At 36.0% G+C, this 14,865-nt stretch overlaps 1 protein-coding gene and 1 long non-coding RNA gene across 9 annotated transcripts in view; one reads left to right on the forward strand and one right to left on the reverse strand.

The window, feature by feature from the left end:
- The window catches only part of LOC137250787 (uncharacterized), an 865,562-nt gene that overhangs the window by 686,891 nt on the left and 163,806 nt on the right, over positions 1 to 14,865 (forward strand). The window lies entirely within an intron of this gene.
- The window catches only part of LOC137250794 (uncharacterized), a 195,319-nt gene continuing 189,050 nt past the window's right edge, over positions 8,597 to 14,865 (reverse strand). Inside the window, exon 3 of the long non-coding RNA XR_010953066.1 lies at positions 8,597 to 9,734. This is a non-coding gene — a long non-coding RNA (uncharacterized lncRNA). The remainder of the gene's footprint in view (positions 9,735 to 14,865) is intronic.

The raw sequence follows: 14,865 nt of genomic DNA on the forward strand, positions 1-14,865 counted from the left end.
CCTGTGACACTCGCATAATTTCCATCTAAATACTATCATAGGCTAATTATTTATCCGTCTAAATTTAACCATAACATGACATGACATATTGCTTTTTTTCTACCATCGACGAATACAAAAATCCAAATTTTACTTAGTTTAAAAAAAGTCGGAAATTTAGCAAACATTCTTCTTCTCTAACAGGAGCTCAGAAATTAAACACAAGCAACAGCGGAAGAATTTGCGTTATAAAATGCTCCTTAATGTATGCTATTTTAGATTTGTAATTTCTATATTTTTTTCGTTCGGAATCAAAAAGCGACCCCTATTTAAAAGTGTTAAGAAACTAAAATTAAATATTCCTTTATAAGCTGTCAGGCAAAATTAAATATATTTTCTTTTCTTTTTAATAATAAACTGCGCCGGATGACGGTTGAACCTAAAAATAAAAATTCGAATACCTTTTTGTTTATGAAACAAGTGTTTTTACACATGGGCAAAAGGGGACCTCTTACATAAAACAGACATGCGATGCGTTCGCGTGAACATTAGAGTGCAATCTGCAAAGGGAGACCTGCGAGACTCGCATAATTTCGACCTAAGTAGTTTCATAGGCTAATAATGTATACCTTAAAATTGAATCGGGACAAGAATACGCATATTTCTCCTAAAAATAGTCCCTTCAAGTTGTGAAATACGTATTGAAATACTCGCTAGGTCTATCGAGAGACGATTTGGAACACGACTACAAAGGCGTAACAATTTTCCGAAGGCTCCTAGTTTAAGCCTATAAAAAATGTTTTAAATTCATGACGTAAAAATTCATCATCAATCAATTTCCCCTGACCCAGTAGACTTTTAACTTTAATCAGTCCAAACAATGCAACGAAGCTACCTTCTGACATCGTCTCAGATATAAATAGTTTGTGGGCTAAATGGACTCAATGGATTCAATGGAACGCAAATTCTAAGCATATCTTAAGTTGATCCTGAATGTTGAAAGTATTTAGTTTAATCCAAGCGGTATGTTTCTCTATACCAGCGGCAGAGATTAACAGATCCAAATTTTACTTAGAATAAGAAGGACGGACATTTTGCAAACCCTGTATGCTCTAACAGGATCTCAGAAATAAATCACAAGCCGCAGCAATTGCATTATAAAATGCCCCTATAAGTATGCAACAAATATACAACGTACAGCGGTGGCAAATCCATTGCATACATTATATGTATTTCCTACTGCAACTACTCGTACCTGCTGCTGACAAAAATTTAAAAATTACTCAAATAAACTGGTTCTCAGGTAAAAAGATGACATATGTGTAAAGTGAAGTTCAGCATCCAAGAATGTATGCAAAAAAAGAAAAAGCCACGATAATAGGTGAATAGGTGCTCAGAATAAATAGGCAGACGACAACTCAAGTAAATGTTCCATTAATGTTTACTGCAAAATCATGTGGCGGTATCTTAAATACAGCATTTCCCCTCTATGGTTATACAGGGTGCACCTAAACTGAATATAGAGTAATATTGCGCTTGATAATAGTCCCTTCTGTCTGTTAACTCTGATAAAAATGACAGATTCGAACAATTGAACTGTTATGTTCCCAGGAACCTGGGCATCGAAGCAGGCACCTGATTGATTATGAAGAGCCCCAGCCTTACTCACACGCAATTCTTATGCCGAGTAGTGTCCGATTTACTCTATCTTGGAATCGAGGGACACTTTGGCTGACAACTTAAAACTAAGTATTTTATAGCGAACGTGCATATAAACGTCTACAAGATTCCAAGGCTTATTGACGTGGACCCACGGTTTCAAACACGTCATAGATAAGTCAAGCTCTGGTAATTCGGATGATCTGATAGCCAGTGCAAATCAACATAGCCTGGTATTAAGCGTACCGGAATACTCCATGTTCTTGGAGAGCAAAGTAATCCATCTTTTTCTTGTCTCACCATTCCTATAGAATCAGCAACACGTTCTCTGCCTGTGTGATGGCAATCACCAATGTTTTGCGGACAACCCTTTAAGAGAAATACTGAACATTTTAACAGGTACTCAGACACGAACGACAAGCAACACCGGGAACAATTTGTAATATTTTGCACCTAAAAGTATGCGACGTATTCCAAACTGTAGTATTTCGTTTTCCCGTGCGTACAATGGGACAATCGCATAAAAATAAAGCATATTCCCATACTCGAGATTCTAAGTAGAAGGTGTGTTCTTTATTTATTTAGCAAAAACAAACGAGCCACCTTTTCCTGCTAAATTCGATTCTAGGAAAATGCTCGCTTTTTATGCGTAAAACGCAACGTGCATGCTGGTGGTTGAAGGTAGGGTAGACCGATATATTCTTGAACACGAGCTATGTATTGTAGGACAACGCGATAATTTTTCTCATAATAAGGCTGAACAGTTTCAACCAACTGCGTACTCGTGTTGCATCAAGTTCATGTGCGTACGCGAGCTGTCACCTGGCTGCTAGTAACAGCAGAAATGTGTTAATTAAAAGCTATTTCAATTGGTATTTTTTTATTTTGGCTGAGGTAGATGGAACTTGAAATCCCCGATAGACAAAAGTGTTTCGTAAGAAGTTTGCGCTATGTTACGTAATACGCTGTTTTGTAAAAAATGTTCTTTCGGGGAGTAAAACACACTCTTGAGAGCCATTGTTGGACACATGCTTACTAAACTGACAATTAACCATTTAAAGGTTATGGCCAACAACAGGGTCCCCAGCGCTTGTTCGTTACAAACTGGCGACAATTGGTCACAGCAAGTGAATTTAAATCATCTTCCACTTACCTTTGCAGCCCTCCTCCCGTAGGCGGGTTCCGATAGCATACTCTTTTTGGCTGGAACTTTAATTCGCATAATAGAAATGAAAGATGATGTGTACCCTCTCTATTTTAAATAACTGAACTATGTTGGTGTATGCATAGAGCTCATACAGTTCATCTTTAAAACTTCTTTGGTACTCCGAAGCGTAGAGCAAGTAAACTTTTGAAGAGCTTTACCCTCGAATACTCCCAGAGCAGCATCATCTGATATTGTTTGGATGCATGTTTCTACCAGGAAAATTTCGATATGTATGCTAAGGTGACAGAATTCCTCATTGGTTACTGCTGGCATCGTAGCATTGCTATTACAATCAACCCAGGACTCCAAGGCTATATATGAAAGACGGTTGCAGTGCATCGAATTATCGTGCACTAGACTTGCACAATGGAAAAAAAAAATTTTTATCATTCAGGGTCAACTTTCAGATTTTAGGGTCTCTGACTGCCTCAACAATTGTGACATTCTGTATGATAATCTCAGAAATCAGCTTATTATTTTTTTTTATGAAAGTATAAATAAATGAAACAGAAGTCAATTGGGAAAAAATTGCAAACAGCAAAATGTCATGATAGTCGGATGTGTTTATAAACAGTCTGATATTCGCAGGAGTGTGGGTTTCAATTCCACAGCTGTCACCTTGTCTGTCCAAATGTAGAGTTATCTCAATATTTTATAAAAAAAAATACCAAGTGACAAGAAACTTTCAAGGAACTTACTAGGTTTTATTAATTTTCTAATTTTTATCGGCAAATTTATCGAAATCTTAGAGAAAAACAAAAACACAAAAAATAAATTCTTTAATAGAAGAAGGAATCAAAAAGGCAGGAAAAAAGGACATTTGAGCATATTTACAGAAAAAAACAAATAAAGACAGAATTCAATTCTATCAAAGCAAGGTCAAATTATATTCATTAGTTTAACTAGGATATATGTATAATGTATGCAATGGATTTGCCACCGCAGTACGTTGTTTATTTGTTAGGAGCAGTTTAAAATGCAATTGCTTCCGCTGCCGCTTCTGTTTAATTTCTGATCTCCTATTAAAGCATACAGGGTTTGCAAAATTTCCGACTTTTTTTAAGCTAAGTAAAATTGGAATTTTTGATATTCGTCGATGGTAGAAAAAAGTAATATGTCATGTCATGTTATGGTCAAATTTAGAAGGATAAATCATTGGCCTATGGCAGTATTTAGATCGAAATTATGCGAGTGTCACAGGTTTTTCTGTGCAGATTGGATTGTTCTACTGTCATGTACTTTGATCCTTCTCTAATGTTCACGCGAACGTTTCTCATGTATGTTTTATGCTCACCGCATCTTACGTTCTGTTCACGGAGATCCCCTTTTGTGCGTATAGAAAGACATCTGTTTCATAAGCAAAAAGCTTTTGGAATGTTTTATTTTTAGGTTCAACCGATATATTGGTTCATTTCCCTGCGAACGTGGTGATTAAAAAGAAAATAGAATAAGTTCAGTGGTGCCTGATAGCTTATTGAGAAAAATTTAAATGTAATAGAGGTCGCTTTTCGATTCGCACAAAAAAAATATAGAAGTTAAAAGTTTTCAATATAATATATCTTTGAGAGTCTGCTATAGGGTATAATATTCTATAATCAATTTACGTCCACCCTGTATAACCATAGAGGGGAAATGCTGTATATAACACAGCGCCACATGATTTTGCAGTAAACAATAATGGGCGATGTATAAAACATTTACTTCAGTTGTCGTCTGCCTCTTTATTCTGAGCACCTATTCAAATGCGCAGTATTTAGTGTAGATCGTGGCTTTTTCTTTGTTGTTATATTTTGCATACATTCTTGGCGCTGAACTTCTTCATAGTGTTTACACATATGTCATCTTTTTACCTGAGAACCAGTTTATTTGAGTAATTTTTAAATTTCTTTCCGTAGCAGGTACTAGTAGTTGCAGTGGGAAATATATATATAATGTATGCAATGGATTTGCCACCGCTGTACGTTGTTTGTTTGCTGCATATTTATAGGGGCATTTTATAATGCTATTGCTGCCGCTTGTGATTTATTTCTGAGCTCCTGTTAGAGCATACAGGGTTTCCAAAATGTCGCGTCTTTCTTATTCTAAGTAAAATTTGGATCTGTTGATCCTTTTCGCTGGTAGAGTCAAACAGACCGCTTGGAATTATTTTCAACATTCAGGATCAGCTTAAGATCTGCTTAGAATTTGCTTAAGATCTGCTTAGAATTTGCGTTCCATTGAATCCACCGAGTCCGTTTAGCCCACAATTATTCATCTCTGTGACGATGTCAGAATGCAGTTTCGCAGCATTGTTTGGACTGATTAAAGTTAAAACTCTACTGGGTCAGGGGAAATTGATTGATGATGAATTTTTATGTCATGAATTTAAAATATTTTTTATAGGCTTAAACTAGGAGCCTTGGAAAAAATTGTTTGGCCTTTGTAATCGCCTTCGAAATCGTCTCACGATAGACCTAGTGATATTTCAAAGTTTTAAGTTTTTGGAGGAATATTTCAAGACGTGTTTCCCACCTTGAAGGGACTATTCGTAAAAGAAATACGCGTGTTCTTGGCACGATTCAATTTTAAGGGATAAATAATTAGCCTATGAAACCTATTCCTGTGCAGATTGGATTATTCTTCTGCGATGGTCTCCGACTGTACTCCAATGGTCACGAGAACGCATCGCATGTCTGTTTTATGTAAGAGGCCCCCTTTTGCCAATGTGTAAAAACACTTGTTTCATAAACAAAAAGCTATTAGAATTTTTATTTTTAGGTTCAACCGTCATCCGGCGCAGTTTAGTATGAAAAAGAAAAGAAAATAAATTCAATTTTGGCTGACAGCTTATAAAGGAATATTTAAGTTTAGTTTTTTAACACTTTTAAATAGGGGTCGCTTTTTGATTCCGACCGAGATAAAAAATATAGAAATTACAAATCTAAAATATACATTTTTGAGAGACTGCTATAGGGTATAATATTCTATATTCAATTTACGTGCACCGTGTATAACAGACACACACATACTTTTGCAGTGAACATTAAGGGACAATGTATAGAACATTTACTTCAGTTGTCGTCTGCCTTTTTATTCTGATCACCTATTCAAATGCGCAGTATTTAGTGTTGATCGTGGCTTTTTCTTTGATGTTATATTTTGCATACATACATTCTTGGATGCTGAATTTCTTCATAGTGTTTACACATATGTCATCTTTTTACCTGAGAACCAGTTTGTCTAGTAAGTTTTTTGCATACATTCAAGGTAAAACAAATTAGGCATAGTATATTATATTCCACAATATGTGATTAGGTGCTCATAATATTAAGACCAACGACAACGTAGGTAAATTATTTATACATTGCATCCATATGTTCGCACGCACACATTGCCAAAGCGTTCGAGGGAAATGCCAAATTCGGAAAAGCGCCAACTGGTTTTTTAGCATACATTTAGGAACATTTTGTAATGCAATTGCTTCCGCTGCCGCTGGCGCTCAATTTCTCAAGCCCTGTTAAAATACTTATGGCTCAATTGCAAAAACTCCTTGGTCACATACCGTAAGACTACGTGAACTATTTAAAGGCTCAATTATATGGCGTGTGGGCTCGTATTGAGAACGGATGTGCTAATTTAAAGCAATGTTAATCTAAACTAGAAGTCAGTTGGAATCGCGTTCGTTTGAAACTATTGTCAAAACATTGAAAGCAGATTCTGATAACGAAAATAACAAAAGATAAAACCCAGAGAAGGGATGGATCTTTGAACTTCGTCAACCATGAGCTCTTCAAATACAAACCAATACACACATGCATTCTTATTTCCAGGTTTGAAGAATTGATTATATCAGCCAGAGATTATGAGAATCTATATATAAGTTACGTTATAGGAATCGTGTTCGTTCCCTACGTAAAAACAAGGCAGCTGGACTAAGAAGTTTCGCGATAGTCTAAGTACAGTATATTTATACAAGCAAATAAAACAAGTAAGGAAAGATAAGTTCTGGTGTAACCGAACATTACATACTCAGCTGAGAGCTTTGGAGACAAAGTAAGTGCAAATAACCTTGTAGGAAAATGAACCTAGGGTAACCTTGGAATGTGTTTGTATGACATGGATATCAAACGAAATGTGTTAATGAGTATTTTAAAAAGGAGTGGGCCTTAGTTCTATACGTGGACGCCTTATCGGGATATCGACATAAAGGTGGACCAGGGGTGACTCTAAAATGTGTTTGTGCGATATGGGTATCAAATGAAAGGTGTTAATGAGAATTCGATATCGAAAAAGTGAGCGTGGCCATAGTCGGATTTCGTCTATTTTTAATACCAAGATCAAGTGAGTTCAGATAAGTAAGTGAACTAAGCTTAGTAAAGATATATCGATTTTTGCTCAAGTTATCGTGTTAACGGCTGAGCGGAAGGACAGACGGTCGCTTGTGTATAAAAACCGTGCGTTGCTTCAAAAAGTCAAAAGGATTGGTAAATTTTTGTTCGACTTATGGCATTAAAAGGATTCTAGACAAATTAAATGAAAAAGGGCGGAGCCACGCCATTTTGAAATTTTCTTTTATTTTTGTATTTTGTTGCACCATATCATTACTGGAGATGAATGTTGACATAATTTACTAATATACTGTAAAGATATTAAATTTTTTGTTAAAATTTTACTTTTAAACTTTTTTTTTTAAGTGTTCGTCATCCGATTTTGCAAATATTTATTTAGCGCACATATAGTAATAGGAGTAACGTTCCTGCCAAATTTCATCATGATATCTTCAACGGTTGCCAAATTACAGCTTGCAAAAGTTTTAAATTACCTTCTTTTAAACGTAGGCGGTGCCACACCCATTGTCCAAAATTTTACCAACTTTCTATTCTGCGGCATAAGGTCAACCCACCTACCAAGTTTCATCGTTTTATCCGTTTTTGGCAATGCATTTTATCGGCTTTTCGAAATTTTCTATATAGAAAAAGTGGGCGGCGTGGTTAAAGTCCGATTTCGTTCATTTTAAATAGCGATCTGAGATGAGTGCCCAGGAATCTACATACCAAATTTCAACAAGATACCACAAACTTTACTCAAGATATCGTGTTTACGGACGGACGGACGGACATCGCTCAATAAATTTCTTTTTCCGCCCAGATCATTTTGATATATAGAAGTCTATATCTATCTACTTTAGTTTATGCCGTTAACGATTACCGTTATGCGAAAAAAATTAATATACTCTGTGAGCTCTGCTCATCTGAGTATAAAAATACATCATGGCCACTTCTATTGCAAAATCAAACAAATTATATTCAGCTCCTGCAATTGGGTATATCATGCGTTTTACAAATAACTAATTCTGTAGCATACATCTAGGGGCATTTTTTTTAAATTGCTTCCGCTGCCGCTTTCGCTTAGTTTCTGAGCTCCTGTTAGAGTAGGCAATGTTTGCTAAATATCCGACATTTTTAAATTTCCACCGAGGTTCGAAAGCAATTTCTGTTTGGCGCTCTTTTGTTATCTGAAGAAATGGAAAAATAATTTCTTGCAGCAGGTGTTGCTTTATTCTGATTTGAATTGCCTCCTATCTACATTGAGTAGTGCTCAACTGTATAGAACCGAGGCCTAGACCAATTACACTTTTTAGAGCCGAATGAAGCTCATTTAGCTTTTCGATTATTCGCTAAAGTCATGGTAAAAAGGAATGAAACACAAAAATTAAAAATCTTTCCAAATTAACAAAAGTAATTTTTACATTTTTTAATTAGGTATCTTTTGTTTATTCAATTCAAATAAGAAAAATAAATTAATTAATGCTTAATCGCTAAATAAATTTATGTTTCCATCAGCGAGTACTTTGCTTTATCCTCATTCGCCACCATGCCAATATTTCTACTACTCATTTCCACGTTGGAGTTAGCAGAATTTACCGAGGGGTTCTTAAGCCGATCATATCAATGTCGTCAGCATATGCCAGTATTGCACGCTTTTATTGAATATTGGTTAGGAGTGGTTAAGTTATGCTGTTTTGTATTATTTTCTCGAGCATCAAATTAAAACAATCGCACGATAAGGGTCACCCTCTCTGAAACCTCGTTTAGATTCGGAGATGTCTTTCCCAAGTCTCTTTGCACAGCCGTACAAGTGTTGACGGCAACCGAAATTCAGATATAGCGACATATATGTAGGTAGCTCCTTTTCATGCTGTCGAAGGCGTTTGGTTTTTTTTAAGATTTGGCGCATGATAAAAATCTGGTAGTTAATAGATTTTACAAGTCTGATCTGATAAGATCTTTCACACAATGCTCTTAAAAAGATTTTATATGCGATACTAAGAAGCCTGATGCCGCGATAGCTGATGCAGTTTGTAGCACCCCTCGTTCTTGCAAGCTGTGCAAAGGAAACTTAAATTCCAACAGTCGGACATGCACTCATTCGAAAATATTTTGTATAGAAGTCAATGCATGTACCTTAGAAACTCCTCGCCACCGAATTTGAGCAGCTATGCAGGCAATGCATCAGCGCCCGCGGCCTTTATTGTTTTCTAATCTGGTTATCGCTATTCTTACTTCGTTTGCTCCGTACTAAAAAAATTCTCTCTTCCGATGCATTTTATGGCAAACTTTGCGGGTATTATTCCTGGCAGTAGCTCATGCTATTCGCAATCACGCTTTTTTGCCTCTGCTTTTTTCTTCTGTAAAGGCGTTTGCTTCCCTTTTCAGCTCGTGGTAGCGTTCACACACTCTTCTTGTTGCGTTCGATGTTCAGGTAGCCCTATAGGCAGTTGTTTTTTCGTGGTCGGTCATCTGTTAACAATTTATGTTTCGGCGGCGATATCGGGTTGATTTTTGCTTTCAGGGAGTAGGTGTGAGAGTCGAGCTGCGGAATGATTGGTGGTTTGTTGCGATTGCGATCCCTGTAAAAAAAAATTAAAATTATTACTAATAAAATTGATATATTTTATGTTAATCCAACAATAACCACATAAGTATGTTTGTGTGCACATTTCTATAAGTTTATATCTACTTTAATAAGCTTTTAACAAATATGTATAGATTTTTTCATTTGAAATCGATCAATTATTAGAATAAGTACTAATCTATTTGTATTAATATGGAACAACTGATACCGTTTTATATGAGGCGACCTTCTAAAAGTGTTTTTTGTTGTTCAAAATCTTAAGATTTAAGGACCGTTAAGTACCGATCGATATCGAAATTTTCGGTTTCTCCGTGGTTACAGAAGCTTAGCCCGTCAGTTAAGTGCAAGCAAAACGTATAAACAAAATTCATCTGTTTTGTTGGTTTTCGTGTATTTTTGCGATATGCTCTACAAAATATTCACAATTATCAATTTAGCGGGTGTTGGTCAATCTGTGTTTGTGAAAATGTCAAATGAAGCTTTCTGATAGTTTGCTATTCTCCATTTGAATTCTTACTTAACTAGAGATTGTGAAAACGGCTCCTAACCATTCTAAACAATGAGGGGTGGCCTGCAAATGCTTCCTTTTCAACTTCTTAATCGTTTTTCAAAATATGGACCCACTGCTGGGAATAGCGTCTATTACGACTGCCTCATTATTAAATCCCATCACAGAAAGGGAATAACGGAAAGACGAATTGGAAAAGTTACTTTTCATTCCCTAAAAAAGTAAGCTCGTGGTGCTTAAAGTCCCGTACGTCCCGACATAATCAACAATATATGTAACTCAAAAAAATTAGACGTATTATAACAAAACTAACTAAAGATAATAATCCTCTTTTGAATGATTAAATTTCTAAAGCGGCAATGTAAGATTTTAAATTTAAGATGTGAACGTTTAAATTTATTTAAGATTAAAATAGAAATCAGTTTAAGGGGTTTTCGTATACATTAGAGCAACATATGCTTAACTAAATATATACACTTGCACATAAAAATGCAAAATTCCGTTCATATCATATATGTTTGTATGTCATGTTATACCTTCAAACCTAATTTAAATAAGTTTAACGTCAAATGACAGGTGTTTTGGATGCAAATGTTCATAAAATACCGTCAAATTGATGGCGGTAGAGTAATTTTTCCATTATTATCAAACATTTACAAATCGAATAGGTTTAATTTTAAACAACGTTATATATACTTTCTCAAGAAACTTATTTAAATAAGAGTCATCTTTTACAAAATCAAGCAAAGATGATAAGCAAATTTCCATGAGGAACTTGGGGACGCAAAAGCCTCGCTGCTAAATATGCGTATAATATAAGTTTCAGGATGGCCTAGAATGGTACAATGTGCTCATATTAAATCGTTCCTGAGATGGTTGGGTTGGTAATATAGGGATGCTTGTTACTGAAGCGAGACGGATTTATACATGGCAAAGGACCATCAACATCGATAACACTCAGGGAGTGCCTTTTTCGCTACAACAACAACCCCTACATCAATTTGGGGCATGTAAATGTAATTTTTAGACTGCAATTGCGAAAATTGGCCTAATATATCGGCTTTTTTGCTTGAAAAACTTAAGGCATTTAATCTAATATATAGTACAGGTAAATATAAAGAGATAAAAGAATTTCGTTAGCTGAATGATATGTCACCCTGTCTTGGCTCCCAGTTTCAAAACATTTTCAAACCACATAAGATAACGGTAGCTACTAATATTTTGTCGACAATCGCATACCTCCTCTAGTTTTTTAAGGTATGCGCGATGTTGTGTATCTGTCCAACTATCAAGTCAAATGTAAAAGATATATATTAATATTATTACTATTTATTTAATGGTTTGGGATAATAAATTAACCTCACCAATGTTAAAAACGCACTAGCGAAAAAGGCCATCAGCTTACAGAAAGCCTTACAATCGCTGTTAATAATGTAAACAGGCCCAAGCCCCCAGATCGATGAGCTTTGTAACAAAATAAACAGCTATCTCCCTGATCTCTCCAGTTTCTTCGCCTCGCGAAATCATCGGCGACCTTATTTACAACATGGACGCGCCAAATGTCAACAATATTGAACATTCATGTCGATGGCACTACGCTACCGACTGCCTTACACCCCAAAATCTTGGTTGTGACACTCGATCAGGATCTACATTTTGGAGAGCATGTACCGCAATTATACAGAAAATCCAGAGCCATAATAAAATCCTCAAATCTCTTGCCGGCAGTACTTGGGACAATGATAAAGTAACGCTCTATATCACTTACAAAGCAATTGGCTAACCGATTGCATGCTACACGTCCTCGATATGGTCGCCAAGCCTAAAGGCTATTCACTGGAAGAAAATACAGGCCTGCCAAAATACTGCCCTCAGAACAGCTACGGGTTGTCTTCTTATGTCGCCAGAATACCATCTACATAATGAGGCGAGAATACTCTCTCCGTCTTTTCATTGCAATAGCTGGTCGTCCCACTTTTCAGCTAAATCGGACCGTCATCATAACTAATACTAGCATCGGCTGCCCTGTATTTCATCAAGTTAAAGTTGCTGATGCCGGAATGCTCTCCGTTCCCACAACGTTCGTTGGTCACCTCGCTGTCATACCCCTGCACAGCTGTTTACGCCCTGATACTCCCACTGTTTGTACCGTCCGGATCGTCGCAGCTCTGAGGCTACTTTTGCGGTAATTTTCTCAGTTACTGCCGGCCATATATCATAACTTTGCAGTCCCTCCACCCTCTCGCTCGCCACTCATTTCATGAGAAAAGCTTCTGACTTTTTAAAAGTTAAAAACTTTTATATGTCGGTGCACATAAAAAACGAGGTTATTATTCAGAATATTTGTGTAACATTTACTTGACCTTGGATTAACTGAGTGCTACCGAAGCTTTCCACAAACCCCACAAATTGTTAGGGCTTGGAGTTATTCAATGAAATTGGACTAGTCATGGACCACCGTTTCCAGACATTAAAGCACTCCCTGTTATAGCATTTTATTTTGGAGCACCCAATCAAACAATTTAAAAATAAAAACCCTCTTCAGAATTTGTATTCAAAAGCCCTCTATCCCACAATTTGATTAAAGGGTACCCTATTTCAATTTAAGATAGACTTGAGTACCAAGAGCTCGTAAACATAAAAGTGTTTTAAGATTAACTTGAGCTCCCTTAGGGGTTGAAGTTACACAACAACAGCGGCAAAAGAAACAAAAAAATATGGGTCTATTTGAGAAGAACTTCTTCGGCTTCTTATGAGGAACAACCGACTATACCGAAAAATTATTGTTTCATTATCGGATCATTATTTTCGAAATAACGGTTTATCACAGAGTCATCGTATTTTCGTTGGTTTCTAATCTGCTTCTTATCAACGTGTATTGCACATGTGTCGAAATCTGTTCCATGGAATCTGAGTAAAAGACAGATAACTTCTCTGTATCATATCGATATCTAATCGATAAAAAAAGTAACTTTCCGAAAACATATCTATTTCCTTTTTTATTACATACCGATAACTTTTTGATATACAACCGACAACTTTCCGATAAAAAACCGATAGATTTCGTTCCTTCCATTGCCTTTTCTTGCCTTGTTTTGATCTTTCAACTGTGACGATAACCAAAAGCGTCGTTATAATCATACACATCATTGTCGACATTGTTATTGTACTGCTATTTTTGTTCCTCCTGCCCATCGTATTTCGTTCTTTTGTGAAAATTGTTGCCTGCTCGCAGCGCAAAAGTGTTCCACTTTTACCCTGCACAAAATGACGGTGTGGCAGTGTAGTCCTGCTAAATAAGCTGATCGTAAAAATGTATTTCCGTTTTTAATTTTTAGCGAAGAAAATTAAAATATAGGCAATAATTGCGAATGCATTTTTATTATCATTGACAGCGCGTTTGTGAAAATCAGCTGATGTACGGGGTACCCATTTGTGTTTTTTCCATGCACTATAAATGTTGAAAATTTTCTGGGGTAGGAGCAACTCTATTAAGATTTTACCATTTGCTTTGGCAACAATTTGTTTCAGAAAAGAAAACGCTATAAGTATAGCATGAAACTCGAAAATTGTAAGCTCTTGAAAGATAGATATAGATCCACCAATTATATACTGAAATGATCAAGATGGCGAGCAGGGTTGAGTCCGTCTATCTATCTGTCAGTCTGTCCATTTGACTGTTTGAACGCAAACTAGTTCCTCAGTTTTTAAGATATCTTGCCTTGAAATTCGGTGAGCGAGTATATCCGATTAATCATTTATCGTAATCGACCGGATCAGACCACTATAGCCTATGTATATCTCTCATACATCTTCTTTTTGCCGTCTGATTAGTTTCTGAACTTTGAGTTTAATTTTAATTTCTGAGTTTTGACTTCTGCATTTTGCGATTCTGAAAAAAAGGATCTAAGTAATAATTTTTTTTGTTATATATTTTTTTTTAATTATAATAGAAGAAAGAAAAAATTTAGACAACTGCCGAAGCTCGTTGCATAAATCCATTTCGGGAACTGCTAAATTCCTTCACTGCTAAATTCATTCATCCTTCAAATCAGTAGACCGATATAACAACAAAATTTTTAATATATCCCAGAGCACGGGGAAAAAGTGTCAATAGATATGACATTATGGCATCATTGACATCAAGTCCAATTTTCACATCGTTTCTGCAACAGATGTCGCAGCGCTGTGAAAATCAATTGGCAAGAAACAGGATAGAAGTAGATATAATAAAGACAAACAAATAACCTCTGTGATAGTTGAATGGTTATAGAAACGGCGCCTAAACGTTACCGATGGAGGAATTTAGCAGTTCCCGAAATGGATCTATACAACGAGCTTTGGCAGTTGTTTACATTTTTTTCTTCTATTCTAATTAAACAACTTTTTCACTTAAGAAAAAATTTATCATAATAATAATGATAAAATAATTATTGTTAAGCCTCGAGCTCAATTCGAACCCGGGATCTAAATAATGTTTTCTGAAAAAATTTTTTTCTGAATTTTTGTTTTCTGAATTAATGAAAGAACCATCATATTGAAATTAATCTGATTCGTAGAGTAGAGGATAATAAACGCAGCTAAGTGCTATAACCAGATGCCGTATAAAACTGGTGCG

This window comes from Eurosta solidaginis, chromosome 4, assembly GCF_040869045.1.
Source record: "Eurosta solidaginis isolate ZX-2024a chromosome 4, ASM4086904v1, whole genome shotgun sequence".
Taxonomy (NCBI): Eukaryota; Metazoa; Arthropoda; class Insecta; order Diptera; family Tephritidae; genus Eurosta; species Eurosta solidaginis.